This window comes from Pongo pygmaeus, chromosome 1 (assembly GCF_028885625.2).
Source record: "Pongo pygmaeus isolate AG05252 chromosome 1, NHGRI_mPonPyg2-v2.0_pri, whole genome shotgun sequence".
Classification (NCBI taxonomy): domain Eukaryota; kingdom Metazoa; phylum Chordata; class Mammalia; order Primates; family Hominidae; genus Pongo; species Pongo pygmaeus.
Genome location: NC_072373.2, coordinates 216,018,774 through 216,040,064, shown reverse-complemented (window position 1 = coordinate 216,040,064; position 21,291 = coordinate 216,018,774). Strand labels below are relative to the sequence as shown.

The window sequence follows — 21,291 nt, the reverse complement described above, 5'->3', positions numbered from 1 at the left end:
GAAATGTGGGTGCGGAAGTCTCACTCTAGATGTCTGAGATGGCCTCACCCCCAGAACCTCCTAGCTGCTTCTTTTGGATGATCTTCAGGTCCCATGTCCTTTTATTTGGGGGACCATGTGCATGGCCACACATACCCAGGTGCACCTGAGCCCAAGGCTGGAGAGGCCAGGCTGGCCCCAGGGGGACTGGAGCACAGGGATTGATGTTCTGGTGAGCCATCCCTAGAGTCAGCCCTGCAGCAGATTCCCCCCAGGACCGCCAGAGCCTGGTCCCAAGTTTCTTGGTTCTTAGCTCCTCCCAGGATCCACTGATGCTCTAAACCCCTAACCTCTGGAGAGAGACAGAACATGACAGGTTCTAGCCCTTCGACTGAGGAGTATCTATGAACCAAACGCAGCAGCTTCCTTTTGCCTGGATATCCGTCGGTGCTTTCTCTGATGGACTGTGGAGTGGGGTTGTCACCATCACTGTGACCTCCAGAATACACCTCTCTTTGCCTGATGCCTGTGGCTTTTAACTTCATTCTGTTGCTTCTGGGTCACCGATGGCTCTGCCCAGCATGACAGTGAGTGCCCTGCACATGGGCAGGCAGCATGAGTGGCTTGTCCACTACCGGGGGCCCCAGCAGAAGGCCAAGCACATAGGAGGTTCTTTTCTCCAGAACCACACATGTCCCTGTCAGTGAGTGTGTGAGGAGCATCTGCAACATGTGACCTCCTCAGGGAGAAGCAGGGGAGGAGTCTTGAAGGAAGGACACAAGATGGGAGCACTCCAGGAATTAGGTTCTCCTGCAGTGGAGGGCGGACACACCTCTAATGCCCAGGGAGCATCCAGGGTCAGGTCCCTCACCCCGTGTGAGCACTGTGCCAGCCCAGGCCGAGGGTGAAGAGGAAAGATGCAGAGACAAATAGGAACCAGTCCTGGCCATTATTCAATGAGGACCTGGGTCTAAATTGAAAGAGCAGCCTTCAGAGATGCAAAGCCCAGTGGCCCCTCCTCCAGGGCTGTTGGCACCGCTATGGGCTCATCTCTTTGTACTGAAAAACAATTGGTCTTAGGAACAGCCCTTGGTACCTCACGAGTAGAATGCCCAGGTACCTTTCTGGGAGCCTTTATTGTTTTTTTGTTTTATTTTGTTTTGTCAAGAAGTTTAGCCCTATCGCCCAGGCTGGAGTGCAGCAGCGCAATCTTGTCTCACTGCAACCTCCACGTCCTGGGTTCAAGCAATTCTCCTGCCTCAGCCTCCCAAGTAGCTGGGATTATAGGCGCCCACCAACGTGCCCAGATAATTTTTGTATTTTTGGTAGAGATGGAGTTTCATCATGTTGGGCAGACTGGTCTCGAACTCCTGGACTCAAGCGATCCACTCGCCTCAGCCTCTCAAAGTGCTGGGATTACAGGAATGAGCCACTGCACCCAGCCAAAATGGTTAAGATGGTAAATTTTATGATAGGTATATTTTTTTACCACAATTTTTTTTTTCTAATAGAGATGGGATTTCACCATGATGGCCAGGCTGGTCTCGAACTCCTAGCCTCAAGCAATTTGCCCGCCTCGACCTCCCAAAGTTCTGGGATTACAGATATGAGCCATCACGCCCAGCCTGGGAGCCTTTGTATACCCAGCAAAGGTTACATAAGCAATTAAAAAAAAAAAAAAAAAACAGAAAAACCAGGTCAGGCACGGTGGCTCACACCTGTAATCCCAGCACTCTGGGAGGCCAAGGTGGGTGGATCACCTGAGGTCGGGAGTTCGAGACCAGCCTGACCAACATGGCGAAACCCTGTCTCTAGTAAAAATATAAAAAATTAGCCGGGCGTGGTGGCAGGAGCCTGTAATCCCGGCTACTCGGGAGGCTGAGGCAGGAGAATTGCTTGAACCTGGGAGATGGAGGTTGCAGTGAACCCAGATCATGCCATTGCACTCCAGCCTGGGCAACAAGAGCGAAACTCCATCTCAAAATAATAATAATAATAATAATGTTAATAATCAGTTCGGGTGGCGTCTGCCCCTAGTGGAAAGAATTCTAACAAGGGTCTGCAGACCTGGTCCCAGCCCTAACAAGCAGTGTCCTTGGCCTGCACTGTCCCCGACTACCCCCCGCCACCCTCCTGCTGCTTCAACTCTCGTCTGGGAGCGGGGTGATCGTGCTGGCCCTGGAGGCTTCACCCTGAGGGAGGAGGAAAAGAATTGGGCACTTCTGAGCCCAGGACTTCGCCCATCCTGGGTGCTCTTGATGTGTTTGTTGAGTCTGATGAGAGAGGGGTCACAAGCCCACATGTAAGTAATTATCTCCCAAGGTCAGAGGCAGAAGAGAGAACTTCGAGCCATAATGACTTGGATGTGTGTGGCATTGGAGCTGGGCTTGAAGGATGAGGAGGGTTTATTTGGGTGGGCAGGGGACAGGGCGGGCACTCCATGCAGGCTGGTGGAAGGGAGATTATGGGGACTTCTGGGTGTGTTTGTGGTTTAATGCGTCCTCCCAGGTGTGAGGTAGAGCTCTTAGGCATGGTCGCCTTTCCTGCTGGGGCGCACAGTGGGCATCTCATAGTCCTCTGCTTTGATCCCTGGGCCCCTAGGCCATGGAAGCAGGTCCCCTCTGCAAGCCGTCCTCAGAAGGGGAGCCCCTGGCAGCAGGGCCTGTGAATTGGGTCAGGCCGTGTGGAGAATGGAGGAGGCACTAAGGAAAGATTGGCTGCAGGCCGTGGCCCTTGGGGGCTTCTCAGCTCTCGCACCTCCGGGCACACTTGTACCACTGCATGGAAGACCACCTCCCTCAGTCTGGACTCTTGGGGGAGATTCCCACACATGACCTTTGCTGAGAGCTGCAGTTTGCCCCTCATTGTGCCATACATCGTACCACTGCCTTCAACAGGTATCTACTAAGGCCCCGTTGTAGGTGCCAGTGCCATCGTGTTTCTGTTTTGCCATCTGAGACAGCAGGCTTTCCTGGAGTTTCGTGTACCCATCTTCCCATCCAGGCTCAGAGGAGCACAGTTGAGCATTTCTCAGTGACTCCGGGTCACCCCGGGAATAGTCACCTTTGTACTTTGGACAATATGGCTGCACAGTCTTTTTGGTTTTGCTTGTTTCTCTTTTCCTTCCTCTTGGGCTGTGGACCATCACTAATCTGTTGTTCTTGGGCTTCCTCTCAGCATCTTAGAGGCAGTGCGACGTGGGGAGTGGAGAATATGCTCTCTGAGTTCAAATCCTGACTTTGTTGTGTAGCATTTACAGGTCCTTTTGCCAGGGACTCAGCCTCTTTGAGACTTAGTGTATTCATCGGCAAAGTGGGGATAATCAAACCTGCCTGATAAGAAGAACGTGAGGATTGACTGATGGCACTTCAGCCAGCTTCTCTGGAGAGAAGTAGCCCCCCAGCACTGAAGTGACACCCTCACTTTCTTTTTGCCCAGTCTGCCATGCCTCAGACCCAGCATTGAGTAGGCCATGGGCCACCAAGGCCAGCACTGCTGTAGTGCTTAGCAGCGGGGCAGTTCTTGACTGGCAGGAGGAGGCTGAGTCAGTGGGGACGTGATCCTTGTGCATTTCACGCTGGGAAGGTGGCCGGCCCCTCGGGAAGGGCAGCTGCCCTGGAGGAAGAGGGGAGCTGGAAGAGACAGAATGTGTGTCTTTAAAACGAGGCCTGAGCTCTGGGCAGTGCCTTCAGTTACATACCTACTGTGATGCCAGTGCTGGGCCCTGGCCATCCTCTTCCACCTGTGAACTCACATGACTTTTCATGGAGTTCCCTGCCAAGCCTGGCCTGGCATTTGCTGCTCCACATCCTGGTTCTCTTAGACCAGGCGCTCCAGGGACAATCTTCCTGGGTTGTGTTTCTCCCCTTCCCTTTGCTGTCATAAAGAGACTGGTAACAGGCTGGGCACGGTGGATCACCTGAGGTCAGGAGTTCAAGACCAACCTGATCAACATGGTGAAACCCCATCTCTACCAAAAATACAAAAATTATCTAGGCATGGTGCTGGGCACCTGTAATCCCAGCTACTCGGGAGGCTGAGGCAGGAGAATTGTTTGAACCCTGGAGGCAGAGGTTGCAGTGAGCCCAGATTGCACCACTGCACTCCAGCCTGGGCAACAGAGTGAGACTCCACCTCAAAAAAAAAAAAAAAAGAGAGAGAGACTGGTAACAGCTTGTGGATTCCAGCATCTGCAGGGGCTCAGTGGGAGCTTTTATTTGTCTCTGCTCCTCAACTTGCTCTTCTCTGGACTCTTCCAAAATGCCCCTTTCAGGAAGCCCTCTCCTGCCCAGCCCGGGTGCCTTTGGGTACCTCGCCTGATTTATATTTACCTTCATTTATTCTAGGCTCTAAAACTGGTGACCCACAGAGAGGTTTTCTTGAGTCTGCATGGGGTTACCACCATTTAAAAGTTGGAAACTTTTACAGTGTGGATTTCCAACTTGTCCTGGAAAATAAGCCAGTCTGGCCACCTGGGTCAACAGTCAGCTGGACCCAAGGGCGACTGCCCTATAAGACACCTAGTGCCATCCTCAGCCCGCGGCCCTCCGTAGCCCCCAGCCCCTTCTTCCTCTGGAGAGGCTCCGTAACCTGCACGGCAGACACAGGTGTGCATGTCAGTTTCCAGGCTATTTTCTCACCGCAGAACTCACTGGGCCTTCTGGGTCTTGGCTCCTCATGCCCCGCCCACTCCACCCCCAGTGCCTGGCATCTTGAACAGGGGTCACTGGGTCGGCCTTTCTCTGTCTTGTTCCCGTGTGTCTCCGTCCACCCAGACCAGCAAGCAGGATGACTCACACCTTCCTTTCTGTTCTCTCAGTCCCTTCTCCCTGGGTCCTGACACTGGATTTTAACATACTGGGTTGCGTGGCTGTCCTGGCACATCATGGGAGCCTCAGAGGCAGGGACTGTGACTTAGTCATCACTGTATCATCAGACCCGGCACAGGGCCCGGCCTACAGTGGGTGCCCCGGGAATGTAGTGAGGATGGACGCCACGCTGAGAAAGCTGCCAAATTCCCCCACCTTGCTCTCCAAGGAGGTCCCCTGACCACACCCGCCTGCAGTGGGGAGAAGGCTTATGGCAACGCGTTTCTGCCGCCAGCACCGTCCCACGGGCTTGCAGATCTGACAAGATCAGGATCTGGGTCTGTGAGAGGCCCTGTGTCCCCTACATTCTCTATGCATGACCGAGGGCCATTCTTCCCTCACTGCCGGCCTCTCCCAGTCCCCAGGAGAAAGGGCTGATGCTCCCAAAGACAGGCCACTTGCAGGAGGACACACCACGGAGGCTCCCCGCTCCCGGTGCTCCAGGGCCTGCATGTGGGGCACCAGGAGGGAGGGCCGTTTGCCTGCGGCCGCATGACCTGGCACCCACCTCCCTGCCTGACCTCACCACCCCAGGAAGCTTAGTCACATTGCCTTTTCTGTTCCTCAAACGCTCTGAGGCCGTGTGTTCCCCCAGGCACCCTGTGCTTTGCTGATCCCTGGGCCTGGAGTGCTTTTTTTTCCCCAGCATTCCCTGATGCCTGGAGTTCCTGACTCCTCCTCATCCTTCCCAGTCTTAGCTGAAATGTCACCTGCTCAGAGAGGTCCTTCCTGAATTTTCCCTCCCAATATCTGCCCTGCATCCCCTCCCTTCCAGCGAGTCTCAGTTTCTTCATGCATTTTACAGACTCTTGTTTTCTTTTCTTTCTTTCTTTCTCTTCTTTTTTTTTTTTTTTTTTTTTTGAGACAAAGTTTTGCTCTTGTTGCCCAGGCTGGAGTGCAATGGCGCGATCTCAGCTCACCAAAACCTCCACCTCCTGGGTTCAAGCGATTCTCCTGCCTCAGCCTCCTGAGTAGCTGGGATTACAGGCATGAGTCACCACGCCCAGCTCATTTTGTATTTTTAGTAGAGTCAGGGTTTCTCCGTGTTGGTCAGGCTGGTCTCGAACTCCCAACCTCAGGTGATTCACCTGCCTCAGCCTCCCAAAGTGCTGGGATTACAGGTGTGAGCCACCGCACCTGGCCTTTCTGTTTTCTTTACTTGGGTTCCTGTTTATTGGCTGTCCGCTCCAGGAGAGCAGGGAGACTGTGTCTGATGTATCCCCAGCAGCCTCACACACCCAGAACAATGTGGATTCTCAGTAAATCCATGCAGAAAGCCTGTGTGGGGAAGTGAACAGCCCCCTGAGGGTGGAGGAGCAGGGGCTGGGCTGGGAGTTGGCAGCAGGGTTCAGAGCCTCACGGCTGATCAGGACCTGGGCACCTGGGGTCCACTGGGGCCTCGCAGAACAACAGCATCAGGCGGGCGTGATCAGATCCCAGCTCAGCGCCACCACTTAGTTGCTGTGTGGCTTTGGGCAAGTTGCTTAACCTCTCTCAGCTCCAGCTTCCATCTGTGAAATGGATGTAGAACTTTCCAACTCATGTATGTGTGGAACTTGGGACAGACCACCCAGACAGGCTAAGCACTCAGCGAATCACTGTCCTTACTGAGCCTGGTTTTAAGCGTGTTTGGTTTTGACATGAGGCAGGCAGGAAGTCGAACTGTGGGTCTGTGCCCAGGAGCAGGGCAGGCCTCGGACACTCTCCAGCAGATGGGAACTGCCCCAGAAGCTCCTCAGCTGGCACAGACCGGGGTGGGGGTGGGGCCTCCCCTGCTGTTACTTCACTGATTCCCTGATGGTTTTCATGGTTTTGTGGCTAAAAGATGCTCCAAAGATTAGCCTGTGTGAAGGTTTGGGAATTCGCTGCAATATGGGAGCCTAGGCCTTCTCTGCTTCTTCTCTCTGCATCAACTCAAATATAGGTAAGAATGCTGCTGTCAGAAGACAGCCAGAGAAAGCCCACCTGAGGCAGAGAGGAGAGGCTGTGTGTATGTGGGGGGGAGTTTGGGGGATTAGACCTTGAGGGTTCCTCTGGGTGCAGCACTGTTGCAGCCCAAACACTCTACCTGAATTAACTCATTCACCCTCATAGCACCCTATGATGGAGGTGCTTTTATTGACTCCACTTTATTTATTTTTTATTTTTTTATTTTTTGAGATGGAATCTCCCTCTGCTGCCCAGGCTGGAGTACAGTGGCACCATCTCAGCTCACGGCAACCTCTGCCTCCCGTGTTCAAGTGATTCTCCTGCCTCAGCCTCCTGAGTAGCTGGGATTACAGGCGTGCACCACCACACCTGGCTAATTTTTGTATTTTTAGTAGAGACGGGGTTTCGCCATGTTATTCAGGCTGGTCTCGAACTCCTGACCTCAGGGTGATCCGCCCGCCTCGACCTCCCACAGTGCTGGAATTATAGGCGTGGGCCACTGCATCCAGCCGAACTCCACTTTAGACTGGGAAAACTGAGGCATGGAGAGGTGAAGATCCCCCAACTTGGTAGAGCCTGGATTCAGACACAGGCTGTCAAGCTCAAGGACGTGCACTGCCAGCCACCTTGCAGTCTGACTGGGAACAACAGTCACCAGCTATTTGTCATTAATTTAAACATTAATTTAAATTTAAACATTATCCAGGTGTGGTAGTGTCTCTGTGATCCCAGCTACTTAGGAGGCCGAGGCAGGAGAATCACTTGAGCCCAGGGGTTCGAGACTGCAGTGAGCCATGGTGGTGCCACTGTGCTCCAGCCTGGGTGACAGATGGAGACCTTGTCTCTAAATTCATGTGTTGAGCCTGGTTGCAGTTTGGGTGGTGAAGGAGAAAGGACACTGGTCTTGGAGTCAGGTGGATTGGTTGGAATCCCAGGTCTTACTGCTGTGTGACTTTAGCCCAGTGATTTCACCTCCCCGAGCCTTCACTTTCCCATGGGATGATGGTCTTGCTAATGCTTCCTTTGCAGGGTTTTCTGGAGGATAAAGCCTGGGTAGCATGGGAGGCCCCGCCTCCAAGGTGCTCACAATGCTCCTTCATTCCTTTTCTCCCTCACTTCCTCCTACCCAGTGCCTTCAGCCCCAGGCACTGGCCCCCGCCCCCGCCCAGACCTTGGCCCCAGACCTTGACCTTGGCCTTGAGTTCCATGAGACCTTCGGAAGTGGCTTTGGCTGCTACCTCAGAGGGAGCTGCCCCGATCCGCTTGCAGATCAGAATCTCCAGGCACCCCTTGCCAGGCCTTTCATGTTGTTGCTTTATTTCACAAGAACCCCGGCGTTTGTTTAGCAACAGGGTGGAATTTTTAGAACTTAAAAGTAATTCTGCTCTTCGAGGAATGCGCCTATGGATGTAACCCCAGCTCAGGCCAGGCCTGGACCCAGAGGGAGTGGGCACTCTGCCTGGGCCTCCCCACCTCCACATCTTTGCTCCAGTTGAATGCAGGACACCCTCAGTCTGCCCTGTCTGGCTTGACTTCTTCCCGCCTGCTGGTCTTGACCCCAGGGCAGGGGCTGGTGGGGTGGGCGCAACAGTGTCAGCCTGTGGTTGGCTAAATAATGCCCGCCCCCCCCCCCCCGACCCAAGATGTCCACGATATAATCCCTGGAACCTGTGGATATATTATATGGCAAAGGGACTTTGCAGATGTGATGGAGGATCTTGAGATGGGAAGATGATCTGGATTGTCTGGGTAATCGCGGAGTACTTATAGAGGAAGGCTGGCAGATCAGAGAGAGGGAAGGAGATGTGAGGCTGGAAAAAGGTCAGAGTCAGAGAGATCTGAAGGTGCCCTGTTGCTGACTTTTCAGGCTGGAGGACAGGGCCACCAGCCATGGGATCCAGGCGGCCTCTAAAGGCTGGGAAAGGCAAGGAAACACATTCTCCCCTATAGCCTCCGGTGGGAGCCTGGCCCTGCCAACACCCTGATTTTGGCCCAGTGAGACCTAATTTGGACTTCTGATCCTCAAAACTATAAAATAATACATCAGTGTTGTTTTAAGCCACAAAGTTTGTGGTAATTTGTTAGCGCAGCAATAGGATTCTAATGCACAACCCAGAGCCCCCGTCCCTCCTTGGAGCACCTCATTCAAGGTAGGGCGGAGGAGGCACCTCGGGGGTACAGAGGGTGTCATGAGAGAGCCACTCCAACCTGTAGCCAAATGCTGCCCGGCCACTGTACCCCTCTGAACCTCCAGTAACCCCTCTGGAAAGCAAGGTTCATTCCTCCTAGAACTGTTGGGAAGAATTTTTGAGGATGGGAAGGACCTAGCCCAGCCCCTGGCATGGAATAAGCACAAAAATACTCAGCCGTGTATATTGTTTGCCTCTCTGCCAAAAAAGGCAGGGAAAGAGGGGGTATGCCTGGCACAGTGCTTGTACGTTTGGATCAACATTAGGCAACCTGGATTCAAATTCCAGCTTTGGCCAGAGGCAGTGGCTCACGCCTGTAATCCCAACGCTTTGGGAGGCCAAGGCGGGAGGATCGCTTGAGCCCAAAAGTTCAAGACCAGACTGGGCAACATAGCAAGAACCTATCTCTAAAAAAATTTAAACATTATCCAGGTGTGGTAGTGTCCACTTGTGATCCCAGCTACTTAGGAGGCTGAGGCAGGAGAATCGCTTGAGCCCTGGAGTTCGAGACTGCAGTGAGCCATGGTGGTGCCACTGCGCTCCAGCCTGGGTGACAGATGGAGACCTTGTCTCTAAAAAATAAATAAAAATCCCAGCTTCCCCAAACCCAGCAAAGGTGGTGGTGCAGTTGCAGGTAAAGTTCTGCAACATGGCTGGGCTCAGTGGCTCACGCCTGTAATCCCAGCACTTTGGGAGGCTGAGGCGGGTGGATCACTTGAAGTCAGGAGTTTAAGACCAGCCTGGCCAACATGGCGAAACCCCATCTCTACTAAAAATTAAAAAAAAAAAAAAATTAACTGGATATGGTGGCTCACACCTGTAATCCCAGCTACTTGGGAGGCTGAGGCACCAGAATCGCTTGAACCCGGGAGGCGGAGGTTGCAGTGAGCCCAGATTGCACCACTACACTTCAACCTGGGTGACCGAGCGAAAATCTGTCTCAAAAAAAAAAAAGTTTTGCAATGTTGCTGATGCCTCCAGGCCTTAGTTTCCTCATCCTTAAAAGGGAAGAGCAGCAGCCCCTACTCCCTGGACTGTGAGCAGTGCACACAGAGCACTTTCCACAGAGTCTGGCACAGGGCGCTGCCCCATGAATGAAGCCACCCTTGTTTTGTCAGCTGGGCCAACTTCTCTCCACCCTGAGCTTGAACACGTGCCTCCTTCAGCTGCTGGAGTGCTCCTCGCCTGTGGGGTCGACCTCACTAAGAGGCAGTGTGTTCCCAAAATGTTAATCATTGTTCAGAAGGTTCGTGAGGATCACTGTCTGTTCCACGGGTGGGTGACTTAAGGTGAGAGGTGGATTCTTCTGGCAATGTCCCTCTTGGCCCCACAAAGTCAAAATCTTTTTTTTTTTTTTTTTTTTTGGAGATGGAGTCTCGCTCTGTCGCCCAGGCTGGAGTGGCGCGATCTCGGCTCACTGCAAGCTCCGCCTCCCGGGTTCATGCCATTCTCCTGCCTCAGCCTCCCGAGTAGCTGGAACTACAGGCACCCATCACCACGCCTGGCTAATTTTTTGTATTTTTAGCAGAGACGGGGTTTCACCGTGTTAGCCAGGGTGGTCTCGATCTCCTGACCTTGTGATCTGCCCGCCTCGTCCTCCCAAAGTGCTGGGATTACAGGTGTGAGCCACCGTGCCTGGCCGCAAAATCTTATTTATTCGACAGTCACAGTCCTGTTCTTTCTCCCAGCCGAGGCTGGCCCCAGCCAAAATTCACTGATACTCCTTGTGGAGGGCACACAATGTCAAAGGGGAATCAGAACAGGAGCAATTGGTTGAGTTTACAGAGAGAAATCTGGGGGTACAGCCTGCTGACGCTGTTGACTCCTTGACTGGGCCAAGAGTCAATGGGTCTGCAGCCCCAGAGGTGAGGGCACATAGCTGCGTTGCACCCTGAGTTTTTCATGCTGTAGAGAGGACAGCATTGGGGTTAGCAACACCAACTTGGACTCAGACTGCCCGAGTTCTAAGCCTAGCTTGGCCAGTGACTCTCTGAATGACCTTGGGCGGGTCACTTAGTTTCCCGGAACCTAAGTTTCCTCATTCAGAAAAATCAGCGTCATCGCCATCATCATCGTCATCATCATGCCAAGTACTGTCCTGAGTCTTCTAGAGGAATATTAAATCTGTTATTCCTCACCAAAAAAACACACACACGGCCGGGCGCAGTGGCTCACACCTGTAATCCCAGCACTTTGGGAGGCCAAGACAGGCAGATCACTTGAGGTTAGGAGTTCGAGACCAGCCTACCCAAAATGGTGAAACCCCATCTGTACTGAAAATACAAAAATTAGCCTGGCGTGGTGGCGGGCGCCTGTAATCCCAGCTACTCAGGAAGCCAAGACAGGAGAATCACTTGAACTTGGGAGGTGGAGGTTGCAGTGAGCCGAGATGGTGCCACTGCACTCCAGCCTGGGCGACACAGTGAGAGTCTGTCTCAAAAAATAAAATAAAAATAAAAATAAACACACACACACACACACACACACACACACACACACACACACACACAAAATTGAGGGTGTTCTTTTATCCTCAGGCGACAGAAGGGCACAGACAGGTAAAGGAAGGCACCCAAGGCCCCACGGCTGGGAAGGGGCAGAGCTGGGATTTGGACTTGGGTTACGTGGCACTCATTAGCCTCACAACCTTCTGCCTTGGGAATAACGTCGTGGATGTGAGCACCCCCACTAGAGCATTCCAGGTGGGATAGAGCATGTGAAATGCAAAACACAGTGTGTGGATCCGGTAGGCAGTGGGTGCCAGTTAGCTGTTTTCATCTCTATTGCTCCAGTTGGCAGCGGCTCTGGTAACTTGTGTTCAAGGGTGTGGGTCAAAATCCACTCATCCCTTTGGGGGCCATGAATAGATTCATTATCTTGATTGTGGTGATGGTGTCAGGGTGTCTACATACGTCAAAGCTTAGCTCATTATGCATTTCAAATTACAGGCAGGTTATCCCATACCAATGATATCTCAGTAAAGCTGTTTTTTAAAAATAAAGCAGAGGTCAACCAACAGAACAAAAAGAAAAATCTATTTTGCCCACTGGGTTTGGCCAAGTGAGGGCCCCCTCCCATGGGATAGCACCCCTGTGATTGTTTTTCAGGCAGTGTTCTTTATGTTCACGTTCTAGTGTGAAAGGGAGCTTGGAAAAAGGGGTGGGGGACGGACATTGCCTTCGGGTCATCAGCTTACCCATTCCTTGTCTCTCAGCTCAGGATCACCATGAAACCTCTTACCCCCATTCCCTGCAGTGGGATACTCTTCCCCAGGTGTGCTGTAAAATGCCCCTGCCTGCTGTACCCCTCTCTTAGGTAGAGACCTGGGTTCAGCCTCTGCCCCCAGGTGTCACTCGCAGTGTCCCCTGCCCACATACACACACTTGTTCAGCCCCAGGGGCTGCAGGCTGCATAGGTCCTGGCCTCTGCTGAGGGAAGCATAAAACCAGAGTCCTCCTTTGCTCCTTCCTTCTCCTGGCTTTAAAGGACATTTCCTCTGAGTGTCTTCTGTTCTAGGCGCTGTGGAAGGTGCTGGGCATACCTAGGTCAAAGACAAAGTGAGGTGAACATACCTGGAGCCTCGTGCACCATCAGGGTGAGGAGGATAACATCAGCCTGGCCAACCTCATGGTGCTGTCTGGATGAGAACGTCCTGTATTTCATAAACTCTAAAATGTGCACTTTTTGCATTTTAGCAGGTCTGAAACCAGTGCGCTCCCCTGTCACAGTTAGCTGGCAGTGTTCTTCCTTCTTTGGTGGCCCCTAAATTATTGGTGCATCTTATACCAGCCAGCTTCCTAGATCCAAGGACACCCGCTGTACAGAAGAGGCTGGTACTGTGCAAATATCATTGCAGAGTGAAAGAATCTGGAGAAAGAATATTCCAGAGTCCGTGGGCATGGCTCCCAGCTTTGCTACTTTCTAGCTGTTACCATCTTGGACAAGTGACCTTACCTCTCAGAACCTGAGTTGCGTCGCCTGTGAACTGGGGACAATAGAGTTGACTTCTTCAGGGTGTTTTGAGAATCAAATTAGATGATGTGTGTAAATCCCCTGGCATAGGGCCAGGCATGTAGCTGGAGTTTGGTCATTTTGTTTGCCGTCTTCGAGGAGATGAGATGGTGTCTCATCGAAGTCAGCCTCTGGGGAAACCAAGCCTGGGGTCAGAGGTGCTTCTGGCCTTGCCCTTTTTTATGGGATCTTGCTCCACCCCTAGCATTAAATGGGGGGTTCAAATCCTGCCTTAAGCACTCATTGACCATGTGAGCAAGTCACTTATTAATAGATCTCATGCCTCAGTTTCCTCATCTGTGAAATGGGTATAATAATAGTACCCACTACCTGGCATGATTGTGAGGATTTATTGAATCTTGGCACTTCAAGCACACTCATTGCTGGGCATGAACCAGGCACTTGAGAATCGACTTTTTATGATTGCCATTATTAAAGGTGATTATTCTTTTGAGCTGGTGATACAGAGGTAAATACGCCCAGGTTGCTATTTTGAGGCCTCACAGCCTCATATCCATTGGGGAGGATAATATGCAAACCAAGCCCAGGCTGGGAATGAGGGGTGCCATGGCCGACCTTCATCCCAAAACACGTGAGGGTCTCAGGCACAGAGACCTGCCACATATTTTACAGGGACACTTTGATTGCTTAAAATCATCCCTGGTTTTATTTGGAAAAAACATGTTTTTAATCCATTCCACAGATTCTGCCTTTGCAGTTTGCTGGGCATGGACCCAGCCCCTAGGAGTCCAGTGTGACTCATTACAGACTGCGTGCCAGTGTTTGCAAGGCAGTCACCAGGCAGGTGCCATCTGTCGATGCTGTGTGCGCCCTGCTCCACACCTCCCCGAGACTGACCCTGCCGACTCTGTCCCATTTTCTCTGAGCTCCAGGTTAGCCAGAATTGTGCCCACCCCTTCCTGTTTTGTTTTGTTTTGTTTTTCTGCGTTTAAATTTTAACCTAAAGGGGGCCGGGTGCGGTGGCTCACACCTATAATCCCAGCACTTTCGGAGGCTGAGGCAGGTGGATCGCTTAAGGTCAGGGATGCGAGACCAGCCTGGCCAATGTGGCGAAACCCCATCTCTACTAAAAATATTTTTAAAATAACTAGACATAGTGGCACACGCTTATAATCTGAGCTACTTGGGAGGCTGAGGCAGGAAGATTGCTTGAACCTGGGAAGTGGAGGTGTCAGGGAGGCGTGATCGTGCCACTGCACTCCAGCCTGCATGGCAGAGCAAGACAACTCCATCTCAAAAAAAAAAATTTTTTTGTTTTAACCTAAAGGGCATTAGTGTTGGCACCTCAGCAGCAAGGAAACCACTGCCTCCTGTATTGTTTCCTCTGTGATGGGACAGACATCTCAGCGGGCCCCGGTGGCACTTACAGTTTTGTTTCCCGTGTGACTTACCACAACACTGGGCCCTGGGCAGATGTCCAGGCAGCTCTTAGGATGGCTGGAAACTTGAAGATCAGAACTCGGTTGGGTCTGAGCCTTGAGCCCTGGGACTGTGAGCTGTGTCAGAGATAGTTTCCACCCCCATGAGACCTGGGGTTCTGGGGTGCTCTGCCAAACCCACTCACTGGCCAGCCCAGCGGCACCAGCAAACATTAAAAACCAAAGGCCAAGCCCTTTAGCATTTACAAAACACTTTTGCATCCAGTATCTTGTTTAAGCAAAGGAGGATTCTCATGGCCAGGAGTAAGACTGGAGGTAGGTGACCCAGGCCTCTGGGCCGGGGGAGGTTTGAGCTAAATCTTTGCTAGGCTTAGTGAAGAGAGGAGCCCTCTCCCACCTGCAGAGGTTTGGTGGTCACCTAGCAGGTACCTTGCATGCAGCAACAGCTTGTGAAGTTGTAATTGGATTGGACTGGACGGGAGCAAGAAAAGCCCGGGCCAGGCAGGTCCCTCCCGACAGCGAGCCGGGAAAGGGCAGGGTCTTTCTCCTGTCTTTCCCGTCATCATATTTTATCCCATCCACAGGGCTGAGGCCCAGGTGTCAGAGCGGAAGCAGGTGATCAATCACTCATTCATGCCACACATATTTACTGAGTACCTACTATGTTCCAGGCACTGTCCTAGGCGCCAGGGATACAGCAGTTGACAAAACAGATAATAAACCAGAGAAATAAGTAAAATGTATTATCTGGTAGTTGGTGCTAAGGAGAAAAATAAAGCCAGGAAGAAGGGTGGGATGCGCCAGGGATTGCCATTTTAGAAAGTTCCAGGGAAGGAATGATGATGCTCATAATACCAATCACAGCTGTATTTACTGAGTACCTTCGAGGCGCCAAGCCCCTGCTGGGAACCGGACAGACACTCATGTAACCTTTGGCAACAACTCTGAAAGTCAGCATGTTGGGAAGCTGGGCAGTCCTCAGGAACCAGGGCACTGGGTGAGGGGCTGGAGTATTATGGGTATGATTAACCCCATTTATTGCCAGTGAGCTGCAGAGGCAGGATTGGAACCCAGAACGGGCACTCCAAATCTGGCGGGGGTTTTTTATGAGCTAGGAATGTAATGTTGCAACTACCTTATGAGGTGCAGACATTACGGTCCCCAGTTTGGCACATTGCACTAGGCTGGGAGGTGGGGAGGGTGTGATTTGAGCCCAGGGCTCTCTCCGGCCTCTCTGTTTCCCAGGCTGGCCACGTCTGGACCCAGGGAACAGGAGGAGGTCCCAGGTGGGAGGCTCGGGCTGAGCTCTGGTGGGACGCAAGGTGGGCTTGGCCAGCCGACCCGTTGGGTAGTGGGAGCCCTCCCCTTCCTTCCCTTCCTGGTTTCTGCTCTGCCGGGCAGGTAGCTCGCCTGCCCGCCTCCACAACAGATGATTAGCAGGCCCTGCAAAGTGGATATCTCCACAGCGGAGGACACTGAGAACAGCGCACTCCTCATTTCCAGCATATGCCTGCTTGCTAACAAACCGGAATGCCACCACCCATTTAACTTCTCGGTTTTGATTTGCATAAGGAGTTTTTTCCTGATAGAGTTATCAGTTCATAGCATCTCCCATGTGCAAAAGCCTTGAGCCCCGATCAGCACAGGAAGGGAGCCGTGCCATCACCCAGCCTTGGCACAGAGGCAGCCCCTGCAAGTGGGACTGGTCCGCTGCGGAGTCTCTTGCCAAGTTCTGGAGCAGAGAAATCACCTCCTTCTTCCTTCCCTTTTAAATAAATAACTGTTTTGGCCTTGAGGCCTGCTGAGGCTCCCGGAGGCCTTGTTTGTCTTGAACTCGTGGCCTGTGGAAGTGGGTAGCTGCTTCCCCTGGAAGCTCAGCCAGAAGCTTATCTCCGTGAGTCCAGCGCTTGGGCCACACCTCACCCATCCAGACGGCACCACCTCGGAGTCCAGGCCTCGGCTCTAAGTCTGAAGCCCAGGCTGCCAGAGTCGTGGAGGAAAGAGTTTTCCCAAGTGGATGAGTGGCCAAAAGTGGCAGGTGTTACAGTGGATCCTGCTGGACTCTGCAGGTCTCAGGCAAGCCTGAGAGTAGCCAGCCTTGCTGCTCACTGGCAGGCTGACCAAGGCAAGTCATTTAACCCCTCTGAGCCTTACTTTCTCATTCATCAGATGGGAACACTGGTACTCACTAGGTTGTGTGAGGTGAATGAGACAGCTATGATGAGGACTGGTAACGCCCTGCTGGGTTTGCAGAGCACTTCACTGTTTGCAGAGCTCTTCACAGAGTTCATTTCATGTGGTCCTTTAAAACCCTCTGGAACAGGCAGGTTCAAAGGCCAGAGGTTATGTGACCTGCACAGGTGCCACAGAGCCTCTAGCCCTGGTGTCTGGCTCTAAGTCTAAGGCTCTTTCTAGCTTGTCCCATCTGCCTTCCAAGTTCAAGGTCTGTGTCAGGCACTGTTACTATCCTGAGAGTCAGCCCAGGTTTCTCAATGGTCCCTGTGGGCCCAGGAGCCCTGGGCAGAGGCGGCAAAGTCACAAGAGGAGCAGCAAGGCTGAGGTCCCATTCCCCTGCCAGCCACAGTCCTCAAGGCCTCTCCTGCATCCTCATCACTTAGTGCTGTTTGTCTGGGCTGTAAGTAGCTCAGTTCCTGTTATTCCCCCCTGGACAATCAGGCAGGAAATTCTTCACTTTGGTTTCCTTAAGAGGTCAAATACTTTTCTCTCTGGCAGAAGTAAATAAAGCCTGTGTGCTGAGTTGGCAGTTTTGCACATAAGCCTGCCCGCTGGGGTAAGCCAGCAGCCCCCTTCCCTCCAGCCTTAGCTAGCCCTACCCAGGGGGCCCAAGGGCACCAGGAAATTCAGGCAGCCTACTGCCCGGGCACTGACTCCCCAGGTGGCATCCTGGGCATGGCCTGCAAAGACAGGAAGATTTTTAAAGCACACCCAGGGTTAGAGCCTCGGATAATGTGCCTTAAAGAGACTGTGCCTGTTCACAGAAGCACCAGTCACATTCCCTTCACCCAGAATCCCGATGGAAGAGAGGGAGGGCGCCATGTGACAGTGTGCTTGTGGAGAGCTCAGGTATGCGCCATCCCAGCTCCCAGAGCATGCTGAGCACCAGGAAGACCAGGAGGGTTGCCTGGGAACAGGCAGACCCAGAGTCACAACGCCAAGCACCTTTGCACACATGGCACCCCTTGCTCAGGCTGGGGAAACTTGTGCTTCCACAGCTGCAATGAGCCGAGTCCTCTTGCTAGGCCCACAGCAGTTGAGAGATGTGTTGGGAGAGGCTGCTTTGAGCACCCATGCAGACGGGACAGCTGTCAGCTCCATAGCAAAGGAAGAGAGCAAGGACAAGGCTACAGAACTTGGCCAACACTCAAGTTCCACCATTTGGACCACTGGGCAGAGGCATAAAATGTCTTCTGCTAGCCTTGGTGGCATTTTTTATTATGGAACATTTTTGTTATATACAGAAGTGAATAGAATAATGAAATTAATCCCATTTACCTATTACCTGACCCCAAACATTCATCAACCCATGGCCAATTCTCTCTCAGCCTCCACTCCTTCCTCCCCATACTATTTTGAAGCAAATACAAGACGCATCATGTCATCTACAAATATTTTAATATGTATCTATAAAAGATAAGGACTCTTTTTAAGAAACGTAACCTCCAAACTATCATCTCTCTTGAAAAAATGATCAGATACTGTTATTATTCAAATTTCCTATTGACTCATAAATTTTGTACTTTGTTGGAATCAGGATCCAAATATCCACACAGTGTGATTAGTTTTAATATCTTTTTAAGTGTTTTTAAACCTAGAAGCTCTTCTTCCTTTCTTTTTTTATTATCCTTGCTAATTATTTGTTGAAGGAAACATGTTGTTTGTCTGGTAGGTTTTCCAGGGTCTGGAGTTTGCTAATTGCATCCCCATGGTGCCCTTAACATGTTCCCCTGTCCTTTGAATTTCCTGTAAATTGATAGTTCATCTAAAGGCTTGATCAGATTCAGACTCATTTCTTTACTGATTTTTTTGCAAGACTCCTTCAAAGGAGATATTGGGTATTGGGTCCTCCTCTTCAGCCATCTGGTTGTCTTCCTTTTTTTTTTTTTTTTTTGAGACAGAGTCTCGCTCTGTCACCCAGGCTGGAGTGCAGTGGCGCGATCTCAGCTCACTGCAAGCTCCACCTCCAGGGTTCACGCCATTCTCCTGCCTCAGCCTCCCCAGTAGCTGGGACTACAGGCGCCTGCCACCATGCCCGGCTAATTTTTTGTATTTTTTAGTAGAGATGGGGTTTCACCATGTTAGCCAGGATGGTCTCAATCTCCTGACCTCGTGATCCACCCACCTCGGCCTCCCAAAGTGCTGGATTACAGACTTGAGCCACCGCTCCCGGCCCGTCTTGCTTCTGTGATATTGGCAGCCCAGGACCTGTGACACCTGAATCCAGACATTCAGCAGAAGTAGCAGAGTGGCAGTGTTCTCTTCTGTCACTCCTTTTTCATGGAGTAGCTAGAACCCTTCCATAAACAGACCCCCCCATCATCTACGGTTTACTTACCCACTGGTAGAATTCAAAAACAAAAGCTGGGTAATTAACTTTTCTCCCTTTATTTACCAGTCAGAATAATGAGTTAGCGCCTCCACTTTCATTACTACATTTTAAAAGCTTCCATCTTCAAGAAATGGTTCAAGCAATACATTTATTGAGTTTCATGCTTGAATAGGCTCAACTATTTAGAAAAGTCAGATAACCCAAATGATGTGTTCACCAAGATAGCCAAGGGTGTTAAGCAAATGTAGATATTAACGTGTTAATAAACAGAGTACACCCACTGGCTCAGTCTTTGGAGGCAGATCGGAGTTTGATTCCCACTTTGCTGATGAGAAGACTGAGCCCCAGAGGCTGGGACCTACCCTGCTTATGTAGCCAGTTAGAGTAAGAGCCCAGGTGCTATACCCAAAAGCAAGGGCAGAGGTAAAGTGATCATATGCTCATGTTATTTCTAGATCCCAGGGCTCCTGGCTGGATTGAATAAGCTGTGCCCTCTTTTGCTTCCGAAATGCTCAGGGATCTGGCAAGATCCCAGCTCCGAAGGCGCAGGATGCCAGCCACCAGAACGTGCAGCCTTGAGAGGTGGTTGTTTGCACTTTTGCCCATTTCTCAGAAATTTGGGAGAGGCCCTCTTCCCAGAGGACTTTCCAGGGATCCAGCCAGCTCATGCTCTCTCTCTGACTCCCCCTCCCCCAACCCCAAATACTCATATTCTCGTGGCCTATATTACCTATTTATTGCATTGATTACTGCTAAAGACTTTAAGTGTTTTTGTTTCTGTGCTAGCAGGGTGCCAAGTCACCAAGCTTAAAGCCGGTAATAAAGTTTGCCTGGATGAATGAGAGAATGAACAAAAACATAGACCTTACTCTCCTCCATTTGTATTTAGACCCTTCTTTCTGACCTTGCCATAAGTCCCTCGAGAGCAGGGAATCTTGTGTCCTCATGTAGCCAACACTGCGCACTCAGGGTTGGGGGTGGGGTACCACTAAGCATCTTTAGGACCAAAAAGAGGAAGGAGGAGTGGGAAGGCAGGTGGTGGACTCGGCCAGTCCAGAGCCTGCAAGCCCCCTCCTCTGTGTGAATGAGTTTGCTCCTCCCAGCACCCTCAGGGCTGCCGGAACTTGGAAGAGCCTTTCTGTACACCCCCCAGCGTCAGGCTGCATCTTTTCTTAGCTGCTGCTAGTAATAATGGCAGCTAACACCATGAGCACCGTTGCAGGTCCCTTGCATGTGGAGTAGCCTGTGAATTAGGAGCTGCTACTATTCCTCGTTTTACAAATGAGGAAACAGAGGCCCAGAGAAATTAAGACACTCTCCCAAAGTCACCCAGCTAATGAGTAGAGAACACTCTACTCACACCCCAGGACTTGAACCTAGGTGGCCGGGTACAGAAAGCTATTCTTACCACCTGCTCCAGTTTCCTGCTGGTAGAGAAAGAGGCCTCCCAGAAGAAACTTCTGCTGCCTCCCATAGGGACCTCTGGGGCCAATCCACAGGCTCCAGACCTCAGTGTTAGAAAAGTTGTCCTAAAAGACCCAGTTAAGCCCAAATCTCCCATTGTGAGCAAGGATGGGGGGTTGGAGGACAGTTGGTGCCTCACAGCTGGGTTGATGCAACGCCCCACACCTGGAGGCAGAAAAATCCTCCCTGGCTTTTTGCCCTAAAGCTAGATGACCCCAGTTTCTTCCAGGCCGTCAATGCAGGGCACAGTATAGGAATCAAGGAGATAAGAAGACACACATAGAACGTAGAACCTCTTGAAAACCTCTGCACAGAAAATAATGGGAACATGGCTGGGCGTGGTTGCTCACGCCTGTAATCCCAGCTGGAACCCTTATGGGAACTAGCTAGAACTTTAGGAGGCTCATGGAAACCAGCTAGAACTTTAGGAGGCTGAGGCAGGTGGATCACTTGAGGCCAGGAGTTCGAGACCAACCTGGCCAACATGGCAAAACCCTGTTTCTACTAAAAATACAAAAATTAGCCGGGCGTGGTGGTGCACGCCTGTAGTCCCAGCTACTCAGGAGGCAGAGGTATGAGAATCACTTGAAGTGGGGAGGCAGAGGTTGCAGCGAGTCGAAATCATGCCACTTAACTCCAGCCTGGGCAACAGAAAGAGACTCTGTCTCAAAAAAAAGAAAAGAATGGGAAGAGTCAAGCTCACTCCATCCCAACCCAAGGCACCAGGCGTGGTCCCAGCGTGTACCCAGAGGCTCAGCCAGGTTCCCAGCTGGGAACAGTTCTTTCTGACCTTCAGTTTAGCTAAGCTCAGGAGATACTGAATTGAGTGTGGCTCCCCAGACATGCCAGGTTTCCACAGGTGGCCGTGGATTTGCAATAAGGCC

General features: G+C 51.6%; 1 protein-coding gene across 2 annotated transcripts in view; it reads left to right on the top strand.

The window, feature by feature from the left end:
- The window catches only part of KAZN (kazrin, periplakin interacting protein), a 1,229,657-nt gene that overhangs the window by 1,104,783 nt on the left and 103,583 nt on the right, over window positions 1-21,291 (top strand). The window lies entirely within an intron of this gene.